This window comes from Lissotriton helveticus, chromosome 8 (genome assembly GCF_964261635.1).
Source record: "Lissotriton helveticus chromosome 8, aLisHel1.1, whole genome shotgun sequence".
Classification (NCBI taxonomy): domain Eukaryota; kingdom Metazoa; phylum Chordata; class Amphibia; order Caudata; family Salamandridae; genus Lissotriton; species Lissotriton helveticus.
In genome coordinates this window covers 1,471,854,913-1,471,874,687 of record NC_136069.1, presented here as the reverse complement: position 1 = coordinate 1,471,874,687, position 19,775 = coordinate 1,471,854,913, and positions in this window count along the sequence as shown.

Genomic DNA, 19,775 nt, shown 5'->3' with positions numbered 1-19,775 from the left:
ATCGAACATCACTCCTAAAGCATGGAACCACCTCCCACACCACATTAGAACCTCCTCATCTCTTCTTGAATTACTTAAGAAGATAAAGACCTGGCTCTTCAACTAAATCCCATTAAGAATAGTCTCACTTACCTGCTAAGCACCCGGATATCCTCACAATGAATAGGGCTCTTTACAAATACTCATCACATAACATATGCCTAATAGCAGCTGCAGTAAGAGTAACTTATAGATCAATGAATGCAAAAGGTCTTGGCACTTCCGTGGAAATTCTGCCTCCTCTTTCCTCACCATAGCGTCGTGTGCTCCTCCCTCCCATATAGGAGATGCCAGCAATACACATATGCTGTTTGGGGAGAACAACCTCTCCTCCATTTTGTACTCTGGTCTATATTGTGGGCTTCCAAAATGGAACTAGGAGGTTTGTATCACTTGTCCATGACACACTATCATGTATAGGATGCACGCACACGTATAAAATGCAAGATGTCCCGTTCAAGATTCCAGGTTTATTGTTAGCATTGGAGCATTAGATAAATGGGCCTGAAAGTGCACATTCATGACCCACAGGTAGAAAACCTGTCGCTGGATTTTACTAACACTGTATGCTACCACCACCGCGCTCCACACATGAAACCCATGACAGGGACAGTAATTTAAATATTTACAAGGGTTAGAAATGTATTATATGGGCCATGTTGTGGCTGGTGGTTGGGAAAATAGGAAGGACTGTTGCGACAGTGATATATTATGCATGTTAAACAGGGATGTACCCCTGCCCTGATGCCTGACTGCATGTTAAAGTAGTATGCCAACTGTCTGTCTTGTCCTGGCATCATGCTACTCAAGCTTGCGCACAGAAGCATAGGGCTGTACCTGTAAATGTGATGTCCAGAAACTCATATGTGACCTGGAGGGGTACACCAAGCATTTCCTGATAGTAAGTTCAGGACAACTGTCTATGCCCTGAGTGGATCTCATAAAGTGGTGGTGGCATTGTACTGCACTTTCAAAATCTTTTATGCGACCAGACCTTTTCCTGTGTGCCAGAGCGAAAGTGGGGTCTACTGACAAGTATGAAGTTCAGTGGTATGTGAATCTGAGACTCTTGTTCTGGCATCCTGTGTTCATGTCGAGACTGGGTGAGTGCAGTGATAGCATAGCACATGTGCGGTAGGACTCTGCGTGGGGTAAGAGTCTGAGTACTAGGGCCAGTGGGATCCTTTTGGGATGTCCCTGTTTTAGCATGGCATAAGATGGTCAATTAGGACAACTTCGTCCAGACACTGAAATTGTTATTACCTGAATTCCTCTTGCCGGAAGGTGGAAACACAGACATAGAAATGAGGAAGCATAGAGACAGGACTGCCTTAAAAAAATTAGTGAGGACCTTGCTAGCAAATGACTGCTGATTATTTTTTCTGAACACTGCCATTTGGTAAAAGGTAGTAGTGAGGGGGTGTCTGTTGTTCCTGTTGTTCAAAACTAGGAAGTTTCTGGGCTAGGCATGCACTTCTGTCTCTCCCTGATTATTGCTTCAGGAAGGCTAATGTCAGCCAAGTGTGGAGATCTAAAACTTCATTGTGTCCTTGTTTTGGATATTTCTAGTTGCAGCCAACCCATTGTTACATGCTGTGAGAGCCATCATCTTGCACAAAGACTGTATCTGAATAACCAGGAAATTACATTTGAAAGAGGACCAAACCGCTTCTGAAGCCTTGACAGTGGATCCACATCTCCTCTCCAGGCCCGGACTGGCCGTTGCGGGCACCGGGCAATCCCCCGGTGCGCCGCAAGCGTGGGGGCCGGTTTTGGGCCCTGGGGCTGTTTGTTATAGGTCCGTTTTTGCAGCATAGCTGCAAAATCGGCCTTGTAACAAAATCGGCCAAAAACCGGCCCCGGCAAAGTGCTCGGCCGACCAGGGGGCCGGCCGAGCACTTTGCCAGAGCCGGTTTTGGTTCTCAGTCCGGCCCTGCTCCTCTCTGAGAAAGTAGCACTAAAGTGTGATCCCAACCACCCCACTTTGTTCCAATAGTAAGTTCTTCTTGCCCATGGAAGGAAGTGCTCCCTAAATTAATAGAAGAATTGCTGTCTAACCAAGGGCTGGTGTCACTCTGACTGCCAACCTTCAAGAGGTGAGGTAACAAGATCCGAAGTCTGCACTTTCTGCTGGAAGAGCTGAGGATTTGCCTAGTGCATTGAATCCGGTCAGCCTGCCGAGACGACAGAACTAGGAACACCTAGAGAAAACAGAATACAACAGAGAGCTAAACCAGGAACAACCCATGGTTTGAGGGGGAACTTGGGCTCTATGAATCTGTTCCTATTGTGCACTTTACCAAGACTTTGCAAGAGTAAGCCTCGCTGTGTCATTGAATTGACCAATTTGTGATGAAACTGAGAAACTCATGCTGACAATGTTGGGATGAGGAGCCATGCCACAGCGGAAGGCTCTGATTGGCTGAAAGGCCACAACTCCTGAAGACACACCTACATGGATAACTAGGCCTAGTAGCCACAATTGCCGTGCCTGAGCAAATGTCCTCAGTCATCTGGGAAATCAACCAGTGCTGAAGATAAGTGCTGTGCTGACTCTGTTTAGCATTCCCTCTTCCTACGCAAGGCCACTGCTACAGACCAAACACATTTGTGTCCACCAATGGGAGTATAGGTATGGGAATCACAAATACCTCACTGATAGTACTCAAATGCCATCCAGCAGAATAGGTGGGGTTAGCAGTGCAAACATGGCTTCAGGCCTACTGTTGAAGCATTGAAGCCTGACTGCAACAGCACAAAACATGTACTGCAACCTGTCAATATAAACCCTTTTCACAGATAAAAACCTTCCTTTTAAATATTGAAAGTCACCCACAAGGCAGGGCGTGTGTCGCATTTAAAAGTAGAACATGTAAAAATTAGAAGTTAACATGTCCTTACAGTGACTAGCAACTCAAAGCTATTTTCATTGTATGAAGGCTGGCAATGTCCAGGAGTCATTCCTACCCACTAGCTAGTGCTAGTGCTATGCTTAAATATGGCACCACCTTCAGAACACTTCTTGGACCTGCGGAAGATCAGAAGAGGACTGGACCTGCTGTAGTGACCTGAGAGTAGCCCTGAGTACTGGACATGCTCTCTCCTGTATCGAGGCCAAAGAAGTGAACCCCAAGTGCCATAAGGCTGCCCCCAAGTTCAAGCTACAGGGATACAACAAGCTACAAGATGCCGTTTCGTGGAAGTACACAGCAGGCCAGTGGCAACTGGGCCTGAAATGGACCTTGCTGGTGGCCTCTGTCTGACACAAAGTACTCTGTGAGAGCCTCTCCTGAGCTTCTGGGGGCTTTAAAAGTGTACTACTATGATAGATTAAGACTTAAAGAACTAAGCCAGAAGGCTAAATCTTTGATCAGGACAAACCTCATTGGTCTATCAACATGCACTTCATTGCAGTCAGTCTCAACTTGCACCTAGGTCCTCATCTACCGCCACCAGTGACTATTATTGGCGTTTTTTGCTTTTGCTTTTTGGTGCTACTTTTAATTAAAACTTTAAAAATGATATCTGTGGTTCCCCTTATTGGATTTTTATCATTTTGTGTCATTTTGTTTATTCAAATTGACTCTATTTTTACAATTCTGCTTGGGATTTTTATTGTTTTGAATTTTGACTTTATTACTGTTTTCGAACTGTGTAAATACTTTACATATTGCTCTAATTTAAGCCTGTCTGCTCTGCACCATGGCTATTAAGGGGTTGGGGTCAAGTTATTTTAGTGGTTGTGATCATTCACCCTGACAAGGGTTTTGATTGTTCTTTGAGTTGGGAAGTGACCAACACCAATTCAAAATCCAATTTCTTACACCACTTAGCTTTAGGGACTATTGTGACCTAAACACACCTCAAAATATGTGAATAAAACTAAAACGAAGGCATCTCTACTTGTAAGAAGCAGGTGGACAGTAAGAATGACCGTGAGATGTTGGCTTGCATCAAGGTATTCCCTTGCCATGGGAAGATGGCTAACAACATAGTGGGCAGTGAGAAGCACACTGAGAAATGTACCATATGGCTGCGAGACAATGTGTGACATTAACACAACTAAAGCTATGAGAATCGGGTTGACACTAATGGTTGTATGAAACAGGTTGACACCAATAAATCTGCAACAGAGAGCAGCTGAAGAACAACAAGGTTATCTATAAAAAGTGAGTTGACACACGTCAGACTGCGAGAAGCAGTCAGACACCAATGCAGTTTGTGTGTGGGGAAAGCACAGCCATGAAAAATAATCTAGACTTCGACACTGGGACAGCCTGATGATGTCTCCTGGCTTTGCCAAAGTCTTGTGAGACTCTGGGTTTTGTTCATGATCCAGGACTTTGTGGAGGATATCTCAGTTTGCAAAGAAAGGAAAGGAATAATGTGGGCATCATAGGGCCAAATATCCACTCAGGTCTTAACAAATGCATAAATAAAACAAATGCTTTCTGTGTGTTTAGAATGGGTGTATGAGACAAACAATGAAAATGATAAAATGCTATGATTCATTTTACTTTTCAAATACAATGGAAGCACTCCCTCGCATGTGTGATGATACACCAAACAGCCAACAGACTAAGGTGAGACCTAGGTACTCTTTTGAAGCTCACTGTAGGTATATTCTTTCGAAGACTGGTGCCATAAGCTTTGGCAGACAATTGTTTTGTGCAACCAAGCCTTGTCATGGCAAAAGGAAACCCCTCACATTGCAAGGAGGCTACTGCTTATATGTCAGGATCAACCCTCAATTGAGGATTAACTATTCTCTTAGCACTCCTTTTAAATCCTAATTTAAAAAGCTGATGTTTGCCCTTACCATCTGACTTCTGGACATAATCACACACACTGCAGAGGGTGAACATTACAATTAGACCAAGGCCATCTCCAGCAATCAAGTTTCCCGAGTGTTAATCTCGGATTCCTTCATCAACAGTGGCATGCCCATGATATCTGTGTTTAAAGCCAGAGGTGTTGTCTGAAGCGGATGTATGTCAGTACAACGCGATCTTTTAGATCGCGGTACTTTACAACGCGGTTTCTACAACGCAAGTCGTTACAACGACTTGCGTTGGAGGTCGCGGATTGAGGATTATTATAATTTTATATTCCAACACCAGCCCACGTAACAGTAGGGAAGGTGTTGGAATATAAAATTACAATATTCCTTAACCAACAGCGCCATCCAGCACAAGTCGTAGTAACGACTTGCGTTGTAATGGCAGCGTGGTAAAGGTAGAGCGGTGTAAACACCGCGTTGTAAACGATGTTTCCTGTCTAAAGCGTACAGCTAAAGCTGATAAAAAAGGTGCCAGAAGTGATGAAAGTGGTGGCGCCAACCATTGATCGGCAGAAGAGAAGAACCAGTTGTTATCATGATGATTCACTTCTTGGCGCCCCTCCTCATGTTGTTGATGGTAGCTGCTGGGGATGGGACAGGGCCAATGAGCATCGCGGCCTGGTTAATCAGCCCGGTAATGGTGTTGGTGTCTCATAGCAACATGACATTCCACCAGAGGGCTGGGATGGCTGAGAACACAAAGCAGCCCTGGAAATTCTATCGGACTGGTGGAGGGGTGCAACGGGTTGTGACAAAAGTACACCAGGATTGTTCAGACCGTTTACTTTTGTAATACGCTTGTAAGGAGTTATCTGTTTCTTGTGTGATGACAAAATGTGCAGCTGATGCAACTAAGCTCTTTGGGGTTTATCTTACCGTAGTTCTTTGGGCATTAAATATATGTGGAGATAATGTGCAAGGGTTTATGTTTTTCTCTTGTTTTACCTTGTATCTGTCCAGTATACTTTGTGATGAGCAATTCAACATGCTAGCTAGTCCATGTTATACTCTACTTAAAGCTTAAAATAAACATTGTACACTATAATAACAAGCCCATTCTTCCTATCTCTTCTGATAATTTCATTTTGACAAAAACTCTTGGACGTTTTGAAGAAGATATTCTTTTTTTGGGTCCTTTTTCTGTCGCCAACCACTCTTAATGTTGTGCTTGTCATACCCTTTATGCAAGCTGTGTTGCAAGTAGTGCATTCTTTGCATATTCTGCAACTCTCTAGTGAAATGCTTACTTATGACATCCCCTCTATTTTCCTTTTCCTCATATACAACGCATCCCTTTTCAAGCTCTACCGAAACCTCATTTACCAGTTGTTTATTGGCTGTCTTACAAATGTTGCTGGTGGTTTGGCAGTTGTTGAAAGAATTCGACTTTATCTCTATTTTTGAGTTTCTCATCTCCTACCATTGGGAATGTTAAAGTCTTCCAGGTGTACATTCTTCTTGTCTTAGTCCTTTTATCAGCTTTTAAAATTTAGGCTGTTTTTAGGCTTACCTCTTGAGCCACTTTTCTCATTTACTTGTCATCTGATTTCCATTCTTTTGCCTCTTCACTATTTTGTTTTCACATTATATTTTGTTATCACACATTAGGGGAGGGGGGCAGGGACTATTCCCCCTCTTTATCAAGCAGATTTAGGCGTCATCTCTGATAGGTCGTTGCATCAATTTTTTAGGGTTCCATTTGCTTTCTAACAGTTTAAGAGCTCTCCATAATGCACATTTTCGTTTGCCAGATTAAAGGATGCCACCCTTTATTATGGTGTTAGAAATACTGTGATCATTTTGGCATGTTTGTTTCCATGGGCATGAACTGTACCTGAAGGTAGATTAACTTGGACTTGAACTTTATTGGTTGTCAGAAAAGGTAAGAGAACGGTAGAAGTTTCGAGTGGCAGGAGGACATGGCATCTGCTACCACTGTTTGGCAATTTAAGCTGCCCATGGAAGCCTAGAAGAGTTAAACCTTTCACTTCAGCAAGGTGATGTGCGTGGCCCAGAGAATGTGTTCGATCAAAGGCAAAATTCATTCGATTCCTTCCTCTCGTCACTGTCTTTGTATCTCTCATCGAAAGAAGAGGAACTATCTAGGGCATGAGAGAATAGCTCAAGAGCTTAACCTTATGAATAGTTCGCTTTTCCTAGGACACTTTTCAAACCTGCTCTCGATTATACCCGAGAGGGATCACCGAACTTGTGCTGGTATCTTGAGAGCTAACTGGATACTGCATTGCTCATTTTACTTGGGGTTAGACTAGGCACTGTAAAAATGCTTAAGCTTGCTATTACGATCGCTACTATGTGACTGCGTTGAAAGATTCTGCTAGACAAGTCCAGACATGATTTTGTTATTTAATTACACAGCAGGCCAGTTCCATATTTTTCTCAAGTAAGATAAGGCAATTGAACCTCAATGAAGGGGTAAGAATGTCTTAACATTGCCAGAATCCAAACAGAGTTTGCAGTGGTCAATGTAATATCTACATGGATTGCTTGACACCTTAGTGAACTTTTGCATCATGCACTGTCTATTATCTATGCTGAACCACGAATTACAAGTCTATTTTAGCTTGCATAATAGATTGTTCTGTCCATGTAGATCTACCGTTTGGAATCTTCAGACCACTGGTTGTAATAGCTTTCTCATTCCTTTGGCACTTAATTAGCAGAGAGGGCATAACAGTCCTGACGAATGCCCTACACCTCATCAGAGGGTGATTTAAGGGCAAAAACACCTCTCCATGTGGTCAAATTAACCCCAACTTCATTTTAATCTTACCATTGGGGACACAATAAAAATGTCTACCATCCACCAACACATAGTTTTAAGACACTCCTATACCCCTTTGCACATTGTCAGGGCTCCTTAGCTACCTGTCTCACTGAAGGAGACCTGGCTGCGGACCGTGCTGGCCTTGCAGTTGTTGGCCCGCCCAGTTGCAAATCCTCGCCCCTTCGGCTGCTACCCTTGCACAGCCTAAACATAGCCCCTTGTACAATAACTAAGAGTAGGCAGGAAAGCGATACCCGCACTCAGTGTTCCCTGAGAGCAAAAAGTGTGACGATTCCTGACCAAAGCAGTATTTATGAGGTACATTATAATCTCCCCAACCACATCTGCATATTTGTTGTAAAACATTCTGTAAACGTATTTGTGTGAACATACCCGAAGTCATCTCAAAATATTTGTGGGGCTGATATAATTAAATATTTATTACACCTTCGTGGAAATTATTTAGATCCGCTGATTAGCATTGTGGTTTCCAAACCTATTACTACTATTAAAATGCGGAAATGCTTCAGATTACCCTAATAAATTATGCTTAAAGAGGACCAGTTATTACCTTCTTCGTGTAACAAATGGGCGTTTACCCCTTACAGTGGTCAAAACACAGTGTATGTAAATCACACAGATCCGTTCAAATACACAGGCCGGGGTATGAAGCCTTACGACAATAAAACACATGGAATATGCGCTCCAACGAGCATCTTGGTGTGTGCTGTGGCCACTGATGTGACACAAAACATGATGACATGGGGTTATTCTTTGTTCTCCAAGCACAGGAAACCAGAGACCACCCTGGTGCTGATGGCAGAACTGAACTCTTTTTTTTTTATTGCAGAGTTTTATATAGCGCGAACCAGACACAAACCGAATCGGGTATCAGAGCGCTTTACATGAGCACCAGTTACGTTACATGAAGACACACATTCATTTTAGGTACGGGGAGATTAAGTGATTTGCCCAGAATCACAGGAGGCTTTGGCGTCGTTATAGAGACTCGAACTCAGATCCCCAGGTCCGAGGCAAGCTGATTCACCACACATAACTGTTGCTTCTTCATGAATAACCAGGACCAGGGGCGGCTCTAGGCTCCTGGCAGCCCTGGGCAGGGAGCGGAGGTAGGGGGGCCCGGAAGAAGGGGTCTGGGTAGGGCGGATCGCGCAGGCCAGTGAAGAGGCGGGGGGGGGTGTCAGGGTGTTTGGAAGTGGAACAGAGCCGGAGGCCGCCAAATCACTGCCAGGGGCCGCCACGCAAATATGTATCCATCCTCCGAGGATTAATATATTAAGGATATATATTGGCGTGGTGGCACCTGGGGTTTGGTGGCCCTGGGCAGGTGCACAGCTTGCACATGCCTAAGGCCACCCCTGCCAGGACACAGATCCCCAGGTCCGAGGCAAACTGGTTCACCACACATAACTGTTGCTTCTTCATGAATAACCAGGACCAGGGGCGGCTCTAGGCTCCTGGCAGCCCTGGGCAGGGAGCGGAGGTAGGGGGGCCCGGAAGAGGGGGTCCGGGCGGGGCAGATCGCGCAGGCCAGTGAAGAGGGGGGGTCAGGGTGTTTGGAAGTGGAACAGAGACGGAGGCCGCCAAATCACTGCCAGTGGCCGCCACGCAAATATGTATCCATCCTCCGAGGATTAATATATTAAGGATATATATTGGCGTGGTGGCCCCTGGGGTTCGGTGGCCCTGTGCAGGTACACATCTTGCACATGCTTAAGGCCGCCCCTGCCAGAACACAGATTCAGAGCTCCAAGAGTGAAAAGGCTTCTCTACAGAAAACTGTTAAAGACGCTCCAGCAAGCATCAGCGAAAACTGACAATAACCAGCATGGAAACCATGACGTGCATTATGTGCTCGCAAGCTGAGTTGGGTGAAGGAAACCTTAAAACAAGCATTGGCATAGCCAATAGGTCTTGACTTTGGGACTTTATAAGTGTTTAGCCATGGAACAGTTAATTGTTGTTGCAACAAGGATATTGTGCTGCAAACTAAATACTTATAAGGTCCCAAAAGCGAGACCTATTGGCTATGCCAATGCTTGTTGTTACTTGGGGGCGATATTGCTGCACTGCTGCAAAACCGCGCCTACTGCTCCAAAACTGTCCCCCTCCCTTTAAGCCCCCAGGAAACACCTGATGCGGCCAGTCCGGCCCTAAATGTTGCACCTTTATGTAACAGTGCTGCTTCTGCTGCTATTAATGGAAGTGCAGAGGCACTAACAAAAAGTGGTAAGGTGGGCAATATAGAAGTGGTAAAGGTGCTATTGTGACCAATCCTCTCACATTTCCTAACATAACCCAACCCTCTAGAATTGAAATATATCTATTTTTTAATTTACATTTTATACGCTTCACTAAATTCTGTACAATGCAAAACTTATGTTACATCACTTGCTCTGGTAAATACAACTGGTGGAAATTATACAACATGTATTTCATCTTCTCAGTGAAATCTAAATCCCTTCCATTAAAATAAACATAGTATTACATTGAAACTATTAATTTTACGTGCGTTGTGTTTATACTGAAACATACGGCTATTCAAAAATCTATGCACTAATAAATGATTAAACCATCAAATATGAAGAGAGAGAGTACAACATAACACCGAAGCCAGTAACGTAACAAAAATACGTGCCTATTCATTTCGCATTAACCATCATACCTTTTTAAAAGGAAGGCTACATTTGCCCTTATAGGATTCAAATCTGTGCTACTAAAAACGACCAGTTTCCATTACACAAAGGAAGATTTGTGCTATGTTATTAACAATAGATTAGAGCGCATTTTGTAATTCGTGTAACACTCGTAACGCGTTCATCCTGCATTCACAGTTAACATTTCAATGCCGAAAACATTAATAACAAGTCTTGCTGGAGAAATTGCATAGAATCTCAAATGGTACTTTCTTGTCAATACAGCTTGAAAGTTTCTGCGAATGAAGGTTTTGAGGAAAACGGTTTGCTTTAACATAGAACTGGTTTAATGGTTAACCCTCCCTACAGTCCCGCTATAAAGGATCTGTCAGGCTGTGTGTATGGCTTGTTAATCCTTTAATGAACTGATGCATCCAGCGTTAGTATGTTTGTCAGCTGATAAATCACTGTTGTTTCTAAGAGAACATGCTGTGACTGTGCTCCAGACTTCAGAGTTCTTGCCTAGCAGCCCCCATCTGAGCCCACTCATACCTGCAATTGGCTATGAGTGGTTGGAAATGGATAACTTACCACAAGTGGCGTGACGGCCTTTAAACAAACTCTTTTGACGAACTTAAGCTGTTGTTGGGAGGATGGAACCTCTTTGGAGCGCGAGAGCGGAGGTGACGCACATGGGGGACACAGCGTAGGTGGACGGTCCTCCGGTGGTGGGGCGCACCACCGCCCCCTGGCTCCCTGGCAGAGTGCTGGCGTCTGCGATTGAGTGACCTCGGCCTGAGGCAGGCTGGGCTGCCGGGCAGCGGATGGTACTGCCAGAGTAGGGCGGAGGGCATGCCGGGCCCGCGCGCCCTTCGCAGTCTCTGGCTAAAGAGGCAGGAGGAGTGCCTCTGAGCTCGGCTGGCCTCAAACCTGCTGTCCCTGCTAACAAGCTCCCTGCATTGGTTAATTAGGGGACGGAGCCTAGAAATGGCCATCTGTCCTCATAACTATACACGTCCTGCTGCGTTCTGGCAGTGAAGCCTCCTCAGGTTTTACATTTGTGCTGGCTTCCAGCTTAAGCCATGTATTGACATGTAAAGGAGGAGGGAGCGCATGCAGAAGGGGTCTGGTACATTGATTTTACACTTTTCACACAAAATATATCTACTTATTATTTTTTTTTATTGTGATTATTATCTTTATTGTTGCTATTTTTGTTATAATTTATACCACTAATAATCATAAGCATAATGTGATAATCATAATCATTTTCGTAATAACAATATAATCAGAATAATCATTTTTGTGATTATTGTTATTATGATTGTGATAAATATGAACCGTAATAATAATAATACTAATAATAATCATCATCTCAATCAAACAAGGATTTATGAAGCGTGGCAAATCACCTGTGAGCTCTCAAGGTGCTGGAGTTTCTAGCTGCTTCGTGATGCTCTTGTTCATTCAAACAGCCAAGTTTTGAGTCCTTTCCTGAATTCCTGAAGCAATGTGGCGGCCCTGAGGTGCAGGGGAAGGTTGTTCCAAACTTTGGGATCGGCATTGAGCCCACTACTTTTCCTCATCTATCTGTCTCCGCTTGCGGAGCTCATCGCCGACACTGGGATCAAGGTGATCTCTTACGCCGACGACACTCAACTAATGTTTACCTTCAGTGTAGTGTCGGCATCTTCCTTTGACTCTCTAAAAATGTGCCTAAAAAGCATTTCTGCCTGGATGAGCACTAATTTCCTAAAACTTAATGCTGACAAGATGGAGGTCCTGTTTTTTAATCAAGCTGTAGTACCCTCTTCAGCATTATGGTGGTCAGCTGATTTAGGACCCCCCTACACCTAAGGATTCAGTTAAGAATCTAGGAGTCAGGTGAGACAAAGACCTGTCCCTTGCTACCCATGTCCAACAGGTATACGCGGCCTGCTTTGGCAAGATAAAAATCATTAGAAAATGTATTGACTTCTTGCCTCTGTCAGCACGCAAAAACCGTTGTGCATGCCCTAACCACCTCCCATCTTGATTATGCTAACGCTCTCTACATGGGTCTGCCAATTGGACTGATCCGTAGGCTCCAGATAGTGCAGAATTCAGCAGCTAAACTGGTCTGCAAGGTCCCTCTTCGCAAACGTATTTCCCCTTACCTGAGACAGCTGCAATGGCTACCTGTGGCCAAGCGCATCGAATTTAAGGCCCTTACGTTTGCCTTATGGGCACTTCAAGGTAGGGGGCCCAACTATTTGAGGAAGAGCCTTCGTCCTTACCAGCAGAACAGATCTCTTAGGTCTAACCACAAACGATACCTTACCACCCCCCGGTTCGCAAAGGCTAGAATGGGGGGAGGACATTCGAGGTGGGGGATCTCTAAATGCTGGAATAACCTACCTCCTCAATTGCGCGCATTGCAGTCCAAACAGGAATTTAGAAAGGCCTTGAAAACCTGTCTCTTTAGTCGCAATGACTAAAAGTATACTGACCGCTATCTCTACTTCTGTCCGTACTAGCGCCGGGACAGCCCATCTGGGGTAGCTGTGCGCTATACAAATATCTTTATAATTATTATTATTTGGCCACCAGGTGTGAGGAGCTTCTTCCACTGTTGCATCAGTGGATCCGGGGGTTGCCTGTGAGGAAGAAGGAGGCGGATTGTAGGTGTCTGATCGGTTGATGGAAGGGAATGCATTTATTGATGAATGCTGGTCCTTCATTGTGCAGGACTTTGTATGTGTAGGTCAACATATTGAACTAGCATTGCTTCTGGATCAGGAGCGAGTGTACCTTCTTGAGGTGGGTTGTGATGTGGGTCTGCCTCAGGAGGTCAAGGATCAGTCTTGCTGCTGAGTTCTGTATTGTTTGTAGTCTCTTCAGAAGGTGTGCTGTGATTCCTACGTAGAGTGTATTTCCGTAGTCCAGCCTGCTAGTGACGAGGGCTTGCGTAACAGTCTTTCTAGTTTTGACTTGGAGCCACCTGAAGATCTGACAGAGCATGCCTATGGTGTGGAAGCGGGTGAATGAGACTGCGTTTACCTTTTTCTTAATAAAAAGCTTGCTGTCTAAGATGATGCCGAGGGTGCAGGTGTGGTCTGTCGGGCAGGTGATGGAACGAGTTCCGCAGGGCACAATGTGTTGTTCCATGGTGAGGTGTTGTTCCCAAAGATGAGGATTTCGGCCTTGTCCATGTTGAGCTTTTGTCTGTCATCCATTCAGTGATGTTCATCATACATCTGTGGAAGTTGGCTCTGGTGGCGGAGGGGTCTTCTGACTGCGAGAAGATGAGCTGGGTGTCGTGGCATAGGAGATGATGTTCCATCCATGCGATCTGACGGTGTTGGCCAGTCGGGTCATGTACATGTTTAAGAGGGTGGGGCAAATGTTATGTTATGTTAATTGTAGCTTATATAGCGCGTAATCACCTGCAGGTCTCTTAGCGCTTGTAGAGAAATCTCAGGTAGCTTTTACCATCCCAGAAAAGCACCAAACCTATGTATTAGACTATAGCCAGGGCTTCCCTAAACAAATAAGTCATAAGACACTTCCTGAAAGGGAGAAGGGCAGGTTCCGTATGGAGGTTCTCCGGTAGTTCATTCCAAATTTGGGGAATTAAAACAGAAAAAGCTCTGCACCTTTCGATGCCATTTTGGCTCGTGAGGGGGCCAAAAGACACACCGTGGACAATTGCAGTGTGCGTCCCGGAGCGTATTTCATCATACGCTCCTTGATATAGCCAGGAGCCTGGCTAAAGATGGCTTTGTGGGCAATGCAAAGGCCCTTAAATTTGGCATTTGATTGGTCAGGGAAAGGTTGGCGTTGATCTTAATGCCCAGGCTTTTAACGATAGGCACTGGCATAGGGGCAGTGCCGAGTTCTTGTGGCCAAAAAAGGTCATTCCAGGGGTTACCTTTAGAAGAAATTACAAGGATCTCTGTCTTGTCCGGATTCACTCTTAATGAATTGGCTCTCATCCAATTCACAGTGTATCTAAGGATGTTCTGTACGCAAAACTGAGCTAGCAGAGGATTATTAATCTGCAGAATAAATTGGGTGCTGTCTGAATAATTGAATACTTGACAATCCATAGCAGCTAGTGCTGCCACTAATGGCTGGAGATACACGTTGAAAAGAAGAGGAGATAAAGCTGAGCCCTGGGGGACCCCACAGGTGAGATCACTACTGTTTGACATTTGATCGCCCAGTTGGATCCTTTGGGACCTCCCTAGCAAAAAGGACTCAATCCACTGATGGGCCAACCCGCAAATACCCAGATTGACAATTCGAAACAGGAGTTGTGCATGGTTGACCGTATCGAACGCCGCTGACAGATCTAACAAAATCAGGGCGCTCGCATCTTTGTTATCGGCTCTGACTCTGAGATCGTCGAGCACAGCCAACATCACTAGTTCAGTACTGTGGTGAGTTCTGATGCCGGCCTGCCTCACCTGGAGTAATTTGTGTTCCTCTGTGAAAGATAAAAGTATTGTGAGGACATGTTGCTCCATCATATGTGCTAGAAAAGGGAGCTGGGAGATGGGCCCATAGTTTTTAAGATTGGCCACATCAGCCCCTGGCTTCTTCAGCAGTGGGGTGACCATGGCTTCCTTCATGCTAACGGGCAGGTAGCCTGTCTCCAAGAAGTGATTAAGTAGAGAGAGAATCTCTCTTTCTAGCCCGGGTAGGGCCATATGAAAGATCCTTGGAGGGCAGGGATTTGCAGGGGAGCCTGATTTGATACGGTTCATCAGGCATGATATGCAAGCTAAGTCTAAGTTCGGAAAGACGGTGAGCTTCACACCTGGATTGCGGGGGCTAGAGTCTGGTCCAGGGACACCTGCTTAGCTGGGCTGTAATCTATCTCAGTGAGAATGTCCCTGACTTTCTGAAGAAAGGAGTCCTGAAATTTATTGCAGTCCGTCGCCTCGGCTGCCAATTTCTGTTCTGACTTCTGACTGAGCTGTTTGAGAATTCTAAAAGTTTCCTCTGTTTATTGGTGGCCTCCGTGATTCGGGCCTCATAATATTTACGCTTTCTAGCTTTTATAGCCTTTTTGTATAGGGTTAGCAGAGCTTTGTAGCTTGCAAGCGCGACTGGATGGTATAGTTTACACCATAATCGCTCAGCTTGGCGAAGAGTTTGCTTCCTCTTCCTCAGATATTCATTAAACCAGGGGGCTCCCTTACCCTTATCTCTAATTCTTTCCCTCCGGGCTGGTGCCACCTGATCTATGGCCCTGCTTAAGTTTCGCATTAAAGCTTCACTCTCCTGATCAAGGTTGTCTTTTGTAGATTTTTTGGGGGAGATACTAAGCAAGGCACCAATTAGGTTGTCGGCCTCAATCTTATTCCAGCTGTGCACCACTCTCCACTCGGGAGGTGGACGTAGCAGTTGGTTAGCCAGCAGAACCCAGCAGCTAATAAAGGAATAATCAGACCAGGCGCAGGGGCTAATGTCTGTGAGGGTCGCCTGTGGCACAGAAGTTCAAACGAGGTCCAGAGCATGACCTTTAATATAAGTGGGGGAGTCCACCAACTGGGAGAGTCCCATCGAGCTCATTACACCCTCAAATTGACTAGCCGGTAGCTCTCTTGGAAATACATCCCAATGGTAATTGAAGTCTCCAACTACTAGGAGGTTTGGTACCGGGAGCAAAGATTGCTAATAATCTCAGAGAAAGCCTTACTGAACCTCGGCATTACTCGCAGGGGTCGATATCCCACCACGAGAGCTTGGCTGGAGGATTTAGAGGAGATTTTTACCCCTAGGATATCTGCACAATCCGCGCTCTCTGACACAATTTTAGTTACCAGGAGCCGTTTATTGTAAAAAATGGCTACACCTCCCCCTCTAGTCTTCTCTTGTCTATTATGCCAAAGGACATAGAAGTCCCCAGGGAGAGCAGCAATGACATCTGGGGTAGAGGAATCCCCCAACCAGGTTTCAGAGACAGCCAAAATGTCTATATCTCCCAGCTGGAGGAGGGAAAAGACCTCTAAACAGTGTTTTTGTAGTGAGCGTGTGTTCAGGGCAGATACTTTAAGGCCTAATGGTTCATCATACACAGCCCTTATGTGGGGAGATACCCCGGAGGTCCTAATCCTACCACCCCTTGGTTCTCAGAAGCTTTTCAGACTTTAGCCTGGCTTCTACCTTTACGTCCATCAAATGATTGCTGTTCATAAGAGCCAGAAGCTCCTTGGCAGAATAGGTCAGCACCCGACCATGGGTTCTGGCCCTGGCGCCCAGTCGAGCACAGACGGGTCAGACAGGCTTGCCTTTGGCGCGCCTTTGGCATGCACGCTGCACGTCAGCACCATCAGCTGACTTTAAAGATGCGGTCGCCGAGCTGGAGGAGAGCTAGAACGTGTCTCCTCAAAATGGCAGAGTAAAATGTCCCACCGGAAGAGAGTATTCCGAGGGAAAAATGAGGTCACCGAAAAAGCTCCCTCAACTCAAACAGCTAAGGAATGATTCTTGGGGAATGCCGCAGACGATCGTCTTAGGTTCCAAGGTGAACGGTGGGAGACTGATTCTCTGGATTCTTCCGGTGAGGTTTGAGACGATCCATTTTAGAGTGTCTCTCTGGATTCTGATGTGGTGGCGTCTGTTGATCAAGATGTGATGGGAAATGGTGTAGAAGGAGGCTGGCAGGTCTAGGAAAATTAGGGCTGTTCTGGGTCCAGGAGTGCCCTAATGTCATCATGGCTGATATCAGGGATGTCTCGGTACAGTGGTTGACTCAGAATCCAGATTGAGAGGAGTCCAGGAAGTTGTTGTGATCCAGTTGTTCTGTGAGTTGCTGGTTGATTGCCTTCTCGAGAACCTTTGCTAGAATGGGGAGCAGGAAGATGGGCTAGTAGTTCTTTGGTATGGCTGGGTCGGTGGATGGTTTCTTTAGGAAGAGGCACACTTCAGCATGATTCCAGTCCTCAGTGAAGTAGGCCACGATGATTGAGGTGTTCAGGACTTTCTTGAGCTTGTCTATTCTGGGTTGGATGTTGTGTCTGGAGGTGGGAGTTGAAAACGTTGTTCCTCTGGTTTTCTGATATCTTTTTCCAGTTTCTGCACATGGAACTGGGGGGCATGGTTCCAGGGCTGAGTGTCTGAAAAGTTTCAGCGCTCTGTCCATCATCTCCTTGTGTTGGGTTTGTGCGTTCTAAGTTGGCAAGGTATGTTCAGACGTGGGTCTCTTTCTCACTTTGCCACTGGATTCAAGCTAGCCTGGCTGATGAGGGGTATTAACCCAAAACCGGTCCCAGGATGCTTGTTTCCTGTCCAGGGAAAACCTGGCTTGGCAGTTCGGGCTGGACTGTTACCATGAGAAACAGGGTCAAGACTGATTTGCATATGGCTGGGGCTGAAGGGGTGGTGAAGTGAGCTAGAGAACGATGATGGATTCAACACAGATCTAATAGTGATTGGGTTTGAGTGTCTGAAAACTTTCAGCGCTCCATCCATCATCTCCTTGTGTTTGCCAGTGTGGGTGGGACCCGAGATGTGAAGTGGACACTGTAGTGGTCAGCCCAGGTGAGCTGTTAGATGTGGTTGCGCTTGATTCAGTTGCTAGACATGAAAATGGGGTCAAGCGTGTGACCTGCGATGTGGGTGGGGTTGGTGACAAGGTGCTTAAGGCCAATTTTGCTCATGCTTTCCAGGAGGTCAGTTTGTGTTTGTGTCGCTGGGGTCATCGAGGTGGAAGTTTAGATCCCCTAAGAAGAAGTAGTGCTAAGAGTCGATGGAATTGCAACAATGAGGTCGGGGATTGCGTTGCAGAACCTGGAGCGTGGTCCTGGTGGTCTGTACGCGAGGGTGCCTCTTGTGGTGCTTTTTCCGTCTGTGTGAAGTTAGAAGCTGAGATGCTCCATTATCGGGGTTGAGTCGTTTGAGTAGGTCATGCAGAGGATGTTGTCCTTGTAGATGATGACAATTCTACCTTCGTGTTTGTTGGTTTGGGCCCAGGGTGTTATCTTGTAACCTTTGGTGGCTATTGATGAGCATGTCCAGCGCAGAGGCAGGGTTTAGCCAGGTCTCTGTGAGGAAGATGAGATTGTATCATTTCAATAGTAATCATATTAATACCAAAAAGTATCTATTATTTATATACAACAATAAACCCCACAGGTATTAAGCTGGTATTAAAATAAATTACTATATCAAAACCCAATGGTAAAACTTTAACCACAGAAAACTTCAGAAGTCTAAAAGGCTCACTCATAAGCAATCTAGTCTATAACATGACTTATATATAAGTGGCGCAAGTAGGTAGGTATAGGTAGGACCATGTTTCCATAGAAAACGTGTTTTTTGACTTGCCCATATCTTTGACGCCCTTTGACGAATCTTCACAAAATTTTCCAAAAAAGTGTGCTGGTGATTCTTGTTGGGCATGGAAAGTTTTGGGGTGATCCATAAATCGGAAGCTGAAAAAGGGGAGTAAAAACTGCAGCCTGAACCGTTGGACGAAATGACACTAAATTTGGCAGAAAGCTAGCTCTTTGTCCAGAAATAGTGCTTTTTGTTATTTGGTGTATATCTGTCCAGTAGTTTTTCAGATAATAACTGAAATTCAAATTTGTATATATAAGGACGCGGATCCTTCAAAGATCCGACAGTCCCTTTTCTGAAATCTCATTGGCTGCCAACACTTCAACCAGGAAGTATTGGCAGCCATCAGGGGACTCGACTTCAGTCAACTCCCCAAAAAACCATTGAAAAAAAGAAAAAGGGGACAGGGATAGAAGCCCTGGTCTGTGGGTTTCCCTGGGACACTTCCAGGGCAAAAAAGCATTTTAAAAATGTTTGCTGAGAAATCACAATGGAGTCACGATCCGTGGCAAAAAAAAAACACAAGCTGGGTCTCCCACTCTTGTTCATAATATAGCCATCAGGGGACATGAACGGAGAATCCGCATGGACGTAAAATGTGACTGCACATGTAGGTTACCTGAGGTGGTGAATGGAGATTTCCCCTGAGTGCGCAGCTGGTAGACATGAAACAAGACTACAGGTGCTTGTCAGCTCTGGACATGAGTGCCACAAGTAAACAAACACTTGGGGCCATATGTATCATTCTAAATTGTGATTGCAAATGCTGAATTTAGCAGAATTTCGGCATTTGCGATCACAATTTGGCTCAGTGGTATGTATGAAAGTAAAACTGCCTCACAAAATAAGGAATCGCAAAATTTGCGATTCCTTATTTTGTGATCACATTTAAGGAATCCCAAATTGCTATCCCTTAAATGCAATGTAAGAAGCACAGAAAAAGTGCAATTTGGCCTTAAGGAATTGCAAATTACCACCAACTTCAACTTGGTGGCAATTTGCAATTTCTTTGAAAAATTCCCTTTTTTGCATTTTTCAAAGTGCCATGTGGCACACATACATGCCCATTCATTCCTATGGGTCTATAGGCCCATAGGAATGAATGGGAAGACATTCCCAATTT